Below are 9,864 nucleotides of genomic sequence, written 5' to 3'. Positions count from 1 at the left end.
GGTCATCACGTGAGATGGAGTAGTTTTCAATGGTGAACACCACTATGTTGATCATATCTACTATATGATTCACGCTCGACCTTTCGGTCTCAGTGTTCCGAGGCCATATTTTCATATGCTAGGCTCGTCAAGTTTAACCCGAGTATTCTGCGTGTGATAAGCTGGCTTGCACCCATTGTATGTGAACGTAGAGCTTATCACACCCGATCATCATGTGGTGTCTCGGCACGATGAACTGTAGCAACGGTGCATACTCAGGGAGAACACTTGCACCTTGAAATTTAGTGAGAGATCATCTTATAATGCTACCGCCGTACTAAGAAAAATAAGATGCATAAAGGATAAACATCACATGCAATCAATATAAGTGATATGATATGGCCACCATCATCTTGTGCCTTCGATCTCCATCTCCAAAGCACCGACATGATCACCATCATCACCGGCTTGACACCTTGATCTCCATCGAAGCATCGTTGTTGTCTCGCCAACTATTGCTTCTACGACTACCGCTACCGCTTAGTGATAAAGTAAAGCAATTACATGGCGATTGCATTTCATACAATAAAGCGACAACCATATGGCTCCTGCCAGTTGCCGATAACTGTGTCACAAAACATGATCATCTCATACAACAATTTATATAATCACGCCTTGACCATATCACATCACAACATGCCCTGCAAAAACAAGTTAGACGTCCTCTACTTTGTTGTTGCAAGTTTTACGTGGCTGCTACGGGCTTAGCAAGAACCGTTCTTACCTACGTATCAAAACCACAAAGATTTTTCGTCAAGTTTGCTGTTTTAACCTTCAACAAGGACCGGGCGTAGTCACACTCGATTCAACTATAGTTGGAGAAACAGACACCTCTAGCCACCTGTGTGCGAAGCACATCGGTAGAACCAGTATCGCGTAAGCGTACGCGTAATGTCGGTCTGAGCCGCTTCATCCAACAATACCGCCGAATCAAAGTATGACATGCTGGTAAGCAGTATGACTATTATCGCCCACAACTCTTTGTGTTCTACTCGTGCATATAACATCTACGCAAAGAACTGGCTCGGATGCCACTGTTGGGGAACGCAGTAATTTCAAAAAAATTCCTACGCACACGCAAGATCCATCTAGGTGATGCATAGCTACGAGCGGGGAGAGTGTGTCCACGTACCCTCGTAGACCGAAAGCAGAAGCGTTTAATAACGCGGTTGATGTAGCCGAACGTCTTCACGATCCAACCGATCCAAGTACCAAACGAACGTCACCTCCGCGATCTGCATACGTTCAGCTCGGTGACGTCCCTCGTACTCTTGATCCAGCTGAGGCCGAGGAAGAGTTTCGTCAGCACGACGGCGTGATGACGGTGATGATGAAGTTACCGACACAGGGCTTCGCCTAAGCACTATAATGATATGACCGAGGTGGAAACCTGTGGAGGGGGGCACCGCACACGGCTAAGACAACTGTCAACTTGTGTGTCTATGGGGTGCCCCCCTCCCCCGTATATAAAGGAGTGGAGGAGGGGAGGGCCGGCCCTCTCTATGGCGTGCCCCAAGGGGGATTCCAACTCCTAGTTGGAGTAGGTTTCCCCCCTTCCCTACTTGGAGTAGGAGAAGAAGGGGAGAAGGAAAGGAGGCCGGCCCCCCTTCACAATTCGGATTGGGCTTGGGGGGGCGCCCCCACCCTGGCCGCCTCCTGCACTCTCCCACCATGGCCCATTAAGGCCCATTGACTCCCCGGGGGGTTCCGGTAAGCCCCGGTACTCCGGTATTTGCCCAAACTCATCCGAAACTGTTCCGGTGTCCAAACATAGCCTTCCAATATATCAATCTTTATGTCTCATCCATTTCGAGACTCTTTACTTGTTCCGTAATGCATCATGCTGTAACTAACTCATTAGTCACATTGCTTGCAAGGCTTATAGTGATGTGCATTACCGAGAGGGCCCAGAGACACCTCTCCGACAATCGTAGTGACAAATCCTAATCTCGATCTATGCCAACTCAACAAACACCATCGGAGACACCTGTAGAGCATCTTTATAATCACCCAGTTACGTTGTGACGTTTGATAGCACACTAAGTGTTCCTCTGGTATTCGGGAGTTGCATAATCTCATAGTCATAGGAACATGTATAAGTTATGAAGAAAGCAATAGCAATAAACTAAACGATCATAGTGCTAAGCTAACGGATCGGTCAAGTCAATCACATCATTCTCTAATGATGTGATCTTGTTCATCAAATGACAACTCTTGTCCATGGCTAGGAAACTTAACCATCTTTGATTAACGAGCTAGTCAAGTAGAGGCATACTAGTGACACTCTGTTTGTCTATGTATTCACACATGTACTAAGTTTCCGGATAATACAATTCTAGCATGAATAATAAACATTTATCATGATATAAGGAAATATAAATAACAACTTTATTATTGCCTCTAGGGCATTTTTCCTTCAAGCTCTTCAAGTATAGTCCAACAATACTGATAGTGTAACTGAATATCTGTGCTAAAATGCAGCTTGATGTTTCCCGAAACTTATAATCGTAAGATATGTCTCTAAAACTTATCTATTCAGTGAACCTTCTGTACAGATGAGACATAATTTAAATTCCCTTGTGTGTAAATGCATCATGTTAAATCTCCTGGAAAGACGAAAAAGTATAGATGCTAGCAGAATGATGTTTAGAAGGAATACGTGAGGAAGTATCATCCATTATGCCTAAACATAAGAACAGTTTTAAGGAATCGCAAGACATCCAATAACATAGGGATAAAAATCGCAAATATTTCACTTTTCAATGAAAGGATAGCGTGTTTCGATGTGAAAAGTATACTGCTGTCACAAGTAATATCATACTAATCACATAATTCTGGTGGCCGCAAGACCACCACCATAGAACCAAACACTAAATCATCATGTCAATGCCAGCACCATAGCAAGACATCAGGCCATGGCTCGTTTAGAGCATAAAACAACAAAATTTGATACTGCTTTATTGTTTCAATAATTACTTACTAAAAAGAACCAAGCTCTCAGATACTATAAAGAAGAAATATATTTATATGACCTTTATTCATTACATTAGCCACCGCTCGATGGTCGTGGGCACAGAGAGCATGAGGGAGAGCAAAGGGGGGAGCAAGGAATTACCTATTCGGAACCAAAGAGGAAGCAGCCACCAGAGGGGCAGAGCAGGAGACGTCAGTGCGTGCGCCAAAGGAGGTGGAGCTGCTTAGCCGGCCAAACTTCTGCCAGATGCCGCCATGGCCTCGGAAGCAACGTCGATCATGGGATGTTCACCGGGACCCATTCTCCTTCGCCATCATCTTCGCTATCATGGGGCCCACCACACCTTGGGGCTGGCCCGCTGCTTCGCCAAGTTGCTCATCTGCATCAACACACAACAGGGTCAAAGTGGCTATATGAAGGAGCACAACAACAATGTTTGCTACAGCAACCACACAGCTTAAAAGCAAACAACAAGTAGGCAAACATGGCCCTGTCCTAATAATAACCTCCTTCATGTATTTACAAGATTTAAAGCAAGCAGCACTAGACCAGTTGAAAGTTTGCAACTAAAGAAAGAAGGCAATGAAATTGTTGAGAGATTAATACAATCATTGTGAAACCATCTCTTCCATACTCTCATTCGAGTTGATACTTGGTAGGATTAATGTTACCAACTACTCCCTTCGTCCGAAAAAGCTTATCCCAAGCTTGTCCCTCAAATGGATGTATCTAGCACTAACTTGGTGCTAGATAGACCCATTTGAGGGACAAGCTTTTACGGACGGAGGGAGTAGCACCTGAATCCTAATCCTAAGAAGTGTTTCCAAGTGAAAAGCATACTACTGTCACAAGCAAGATCATAATAGTCACTTGATTGAGGTGGCCGGAAAACCACCACCACAAATCTGGACACTAAATCATTGCCTCAATGGCCAGCACCACAGAGACATCAACCCACGCTCGTTGAGGGCATATAAAACAATGAAAGTTGATAACTTTTATTGCTTCAATACTTAATCACTAAAAAGAGCCAAGCTTTCCGGTACTATTAAAAAATGTATATGACCTTTATTCATTTCATTAGCCATGGCTTGATGGTCATGGGTACAAAGAGCATGAGGAGAGGAAAGGAGAGGAACCGGTGTCTTACCTATGATAGAACCAAAGATGAAGCGGCCACAGGGGCCAGGACAGGCGACATCAGAGTGTGCGCCAGAGCAGGCAGAGTTGCTTTGCCGCCAAACTTGTGCCATACAGCTCCGTGGTCCCGAAAGCGGCATCGATCCCATTCGTCTTCTTCATCATATTTGCTATCATGGGGCCCACCCCACCCATGATGACCTGCTGCTTCGTCCGGTTGCTCATCTCTGCAGCAAAATACAATAGGGTCAAGTGGCTAGAATGAGTATATATAGGAGCACAACAAGGAGGTGTCCTGGCCCAGGTGGGCGACACAGACTAGCATGGTCCTGTCCTAATAATAACCTCCTTTCATGTATTTACAAGATTTAAAGCAAGCAGCATTACACCAGTTGAATGTTTCCAACTGAAAAAGAGGCCAACGAAATTGTTGAGGAATTAGTACATTCGTTGCCAAACCTTCTCTTCCATACTCTCATTCTAGTTGATAGGGTTAGACACAGGCGTACTTTATCGGATGATACTAATAGTAGTGGAAAGAACCTATAAGCTATGTCAAGATCAGTCATGCAGTTAAAAAAATGATCATCAATTTGAACTGTTCAAAAAAATAGAGGTCTATTTTGAAAAGGGCCCAATTTAAATATGACATATGAAAAAGTATTAGAGATTGGAAGGAACATTATATGTTTTCTCATTGAGCCTGTATAGTCCTCCTAGGATTTAGGTTTGTGTACTTGAGAACGAAACAACATCTAACAATAGTGTTCGATTATCCCACCAAATCTACTGAGACAAAAAAGGGATCACTTATTTGGTAGTACAAACTGATGTGTTATGTCATGTAGACCACCAATTTATTTTAACTAAAGAAAGATGACAATGGAATTGATGAGCAATTAGTACGGACATTGCAAAATCTTCTCTTCCATACAACTAATTCTAGTCAGCAGGGTTTGACATGCATGAACTTTATTGGACAATGCTAAAAGTAGTAGCAGGAACCTATTAGCTATATCAAGATCAGTTAGACACCCAAAAAATCGTCATCAATTTGAACCATGCAAAAAATTGGGAATGTTAAATATGAAAAAAGATTAGGAATTGAAAAAGAGACATTGTACATTTCCTGAATGAGCCTATCTCTTAGACTTTAGGTTCATGTACTTAAAAACTAAGCATATAACAATAGAGACGCTGCCGCCGCTTGCTAGGGTTTATTCTGAGCGTATCAAAAGCCAAACGGAACTGCATGCATCTAGTTATCTTTTCTTTATTGAGGGCAGACACCATCCAACATCTAATACTCATACTTACTTTCATTGACACAAAGAAAAAACCTGCCTAGTCTTTCAACATAAGAAGGAACCTACAGTGTCACAAAGAAGAGCAGCACATATAAATGGAAACTGACAAACAACCCCCATCTCAAACCTAAACAGAACATCAGATATATGCATAGTGCAGAACTATTTAAAAAAAGATCTATGTGTAGCAGGAAGAGCAGCCATCCACTTTGGAGGGAGGATTTGATACATGGCACCAGACTTGCAGGCACCTAATTTGATTAACAGAGGAAGGATGCACCTAAATACAAGGCACTGGCTCGGGTAATTGTGCAATATTCCTCCCTAATCACAGCCACAAAAATCTCCTACTAGTGAGCCACATATGTACAGAATTTGCCCATGCTCATGTTTAAATTGGAAAGAGAGAAAGAACAAAAATAAACTGACTGGGCCTAGAACAAAGAAGGAACCGAAGAGAGAGAAGAGAGGGGGAAGGGACCTTCCATGGGGTCAGCGCTGGCAGGGCTGGGGCAAACATGTGGACCATGAGAAGGAGGCTCCTCTCTGCCGGTGGAGAAGGACTAGACCTCGAGAACCCTTCCTTTTGCTGTCAGCCTCATCCGGTTGCTGGCCGCTGTACATCCAAGTAAGTAGCAGCCCTACACATTCGACGCAGGTCCATTTATTTGACTTTTTGGAACAGTTTCGACACATTGCATGAATATTTCACATCACTATGCTAGTTGAATCATGTAGTTGATGTCAATCAACATAAGTGTTATACTCCCTCCGTTCCTAAATATTTGTCTTTCTAGAGATTTCAACAAGTGACTACATACAAAGCACAATGAGTGAATCTACACTCTAAATATGTCTATATACATCCATATGTGGTAGTCCATTTGAAATCTTTAAAATGACAAATATTTAGGAACGGAGGGAGCATATCACAGTAAGTAAGCTGGCCATTAATAAAGCCTGGAGGTACAGTAGATCAATTGGCTACCTTAACACCATCTTGACTCTTAACAAATCTCCAATTTTGAGACCTTCAAGAAATGAATCACATGCCTAATCAAAGCCCTGCAGCTATGGAATCAAACAATCATGTGAATGGAATCGAATAACCATTTGAAGTACATCTTGGAAATAGCAGTGCTGCAACTGTGGAAGTGCACTTCAATGGACAGTCCATGTGCATCAACATTAACATTTGTCTTAACAAAGCAAGTAGCAATGCTGCAGTTTCAACACAGGCCCATTTATTTGAATTTTTTGTACGATTTTGACACACTGCGTGACTATTTCACATAACTATGCTAGGTGAATCATGGAATTGATGCTAATCCACATAAGGGTTTTATATCACAGTAAAGTGGTCATTAATAAAGCATGGAGCTAAAGTAGATCCAAGTGGGCTACCTTACCAGGTAGCCAAAAGGGTGTCTCCCTCAACCCTATTACAGATCAGACCACGCTACGTGATAGTAATAACTACCAGGACGGGGGACCCTGAATCTCCCAGCATTGGCATCCGCCACAGCCATCGACACCATTCTTTCTAGTCATGTACAAACATCCAGCCAAACAAGCCATCGACACCGGAATGGTTTCGGAGTGGTTCAGACATTTTTCGGAGTACCGAGGGGTTACCGGAACCCCCGGGAGAGTAATGGGCCAACATGGGCAATAGGGGAGAGAGAGGGGAGCCCACAAGGGGTGGCGCCCCCCCATGGGATGTCCGAATTGAACAAGGGGAAGGGGGCGCGGCCCCCCTTTCCTTCTCCCTCTCCCTCTCTCCTCCCCCCTTTCCCACTCCAGAAAAGGAAGGGGGAATCCTACTAGGACTAGGAGTCCTAGTAGGACTCCCCCCTTGGCGTGCCCCCTATAGGCGGCCGCCTCCTCCCCTCCTCCTTTATATATGGGGGCAAGGCACCCCAAAGCACAACAGTGGTTCTCTTAGCCGTGTGCGGTGCCGCCCTCCACAGTTTACTCCTCCGGTCATAGCGTCGTAGTGCTTAGGTGAAGCCCTGCGCGGATCACATCACCATCACCGTCACCATGCCGTCGTGCTGACGAAACTCTCCCTTGACCCTCTACTAGATCAAGAGTTTGAGGGACGTCATCGAGCTGAACGTGTGCTGAACTTGGAGGTGTCGTACGTTCGGTACTAGATCGGTTGGATCGTGAAGACGTTCGACTACATCAACCGTGTTAACCTAACGCTTTCACTTTCGGTCAATGAGGGTACATGGACACACTCTCCCCCTCTCGTTGTTATGCATCTCCTAGATAGATCTTGCGTGATCGTAGGAAAACTTTTGAAATTGCATGCTACGTTCCCCAACACCTTCCTATGGGTGTTTAGCAGAGCCTAGGCTTGTAGACTTCGAGGGTTTTTATCGCTACTAGCTTGCATTTTCCCGCCGTTCATTATTTTGCTCTATTCATTGCAAAGTTCTTGATTGCTAGAGAGAAGGTGGGTGCACTCAGTGCCCCAGACCTTGTTGTTTTACGCCGTGCACTCCAAGGCGACACCACTTATAGCTTGGGAGCTATTGTGGCACGTCACCTCCATATTAATAAATCCAAGGGCAAAATACATGGTGGTATTTACGCTACTCGCTTGGCTAGTCGCTTTAACATTCAGATACGTCAACATGATTATCCCTTGCCCAAGGTTCACCTAGACCGCGCGGCTATGGAACACCACCAGTTTATTGCAGGCGATTACCCTAACATTCCTATTCCTTGTAACCTGGTTTTCAGTGTGAACACTCATGATATTATTCCATTGCCTGCACCTGCTTCGTTTGATACTATTGCCAGGGGCGGATATAGGATTATGCATGCGGACATCATTGTCTACCGGAACAACCTAGCTGAAGCAGAGGCTGAACTTCAGCAGTGGGATCCACAGGTGCCCGCTCCTCAGCATTTCAACATGGGACCCCATGCTTTCTTCGACTACTGATTACCAAGTTAGGCCAAAATCCTAAGCTTGGGGGAGTACATATTTCCACTGATATTACATTCATGTTCACACATTTCATTCCAGTTGTCGGTGTTCACTCTTTTTCATTGTATTATCCGTGTTAAGTTTACTTTCTCACTTTCTTTTTGTGTGTTTGAAAAGAAAACCCAAAAATATTTCCTACTTCTTTTTTATTTTTCTTTCTAGAATAGTTAACTGTAGCACTAAAAAGAAAATCCAAAAAGATTTCCTTGTTCTTCTTTTGCTTGTTGGGAGCTTTCCCGTGTAAATAGTTTTTCTCGTTTTTGCTTTTCCTTTTTATTTGCTTGTTCAAGAAAACCAAAAACTCCAAAAATATTTTAGTGTGTTTCTCTGAATTTATTTTCCCTTTATTTGAGTCATACCGAGGAGAAGACCACGATGAAAAAGTTGAGTGGCTCTCATTTGCATTATTGTTAATCTAACAAAGAGCCCATTTTACCTTATCTTCTCCTGTTGAATAAATTGTTTGCAGATTCCAGCTTAGTCCACGACATTCTTGCACTATTATTATATTGTCATATCATTCGGCCGTGCAAGTGAAAGGCAATAATGACGACATTTGATGAACTGGTCGTGGCAGAGAGAAACGGGTATGAACTCGACTTGTTCTGTTTTTGTAAATATGTTTAACCTAGTATCCATGATTCAGCCCATTATGATTAAACATGTTTGCAATGACAATTAGAGATTATAGTTTCTCATGCTATGCATAAGTAGCTAGGAGTGGATAATGATTTATCTTGGATGTCAACATTGCATTAAAATGATTGTGATGTAGTATGATGATATGGTATCCTCCTCTGAATGTTCGAGTGGCTTGACTTGCCACATGTTCATGCATGTAGTTGAATCAAAACCAACATAGCCTCTATGATATTTATGTTCATAGTGTTCATATCCTACTCATGCTAGTGTCAATGTTACTTATGCATAATGCATGTTCATGACCATTGATGCTCTCTAGCTGGCCGCTTCTCAACCTATTTGCTAGCCTTCACCTGTACTAAGTGGGAATTCTGCTTGTACATCAAAAACCTTGAACCCAAGTTATTCCAGATGAGTCAACCATACCTACCTATATGCGGTATTACCCTGTCGTCCTAAGTAAATTTGCATGTGCCATCTCTAAAAACTTCAAATATATATCCTTTTTATGTGCCTGGATCGTTCATGGAACGACAGGAGGTAGTCGGTATCTTCCATGCTAAGCGGGTTATTCTTAGGATGAGTGTTTATTCACTCACCATTGCACGAGAAAAGGGCCGTAATAGGGATTCCCAGTCCCAAAATGCAAAAAGAAAAGAGCTTACAAATAATCAAACAAAAACTCCAACGGAGTCATAACCTTTACTTTATCGCTTGGGAACCGCCACTAGCGTGTTTAGCATGGAAGATATTGATAACTG

General features: G+C 43.2%; 1 long non-coding RNA gene across 1 annotated transcript; it reads right to left on the bottom strand.

The window, feature by feature from the left end:
- Positions 1-2,926: 2,926 nt before the first annotated feature.
- On the bottom strand, positions 2,927-5,963 carry LOC141021464 (uncharacterized). The gene is made up of 2 exons (XR_012182768.1): positions 4,164-5,963; positions 2,927-3,392 (listed from the first exon to the last, which is right to left on the bottom strand). It is a non-coding gene; the product is annotated as an uncharacterized lncRNA (long non-coding RNA).
- Between the last annotated feature and the right edge of the window lie 3,901 nt (positions 5,964-9,864).

Source organism: Aegilops tauschii, chromosome 4, assembly GCF_002575655.3.
Source record: "Aegilops tauschii subsp. strangulata cultivar AL8/78 chromosome 4, Aet v6.0, whole genome shotgun sequence".
In the NCBI taxonomy this organism is placed as follows: Eukaryota; Viridiplantae; Streptophyta; class Magnoliopsida; order Poales; family Poaceae; genus Aegilops; species Aegilops tauschii.
Note: the sequence above shows the minus strand (reverse complement) of the source record. Positions and strands in the feature narration are given on the sequence as shown.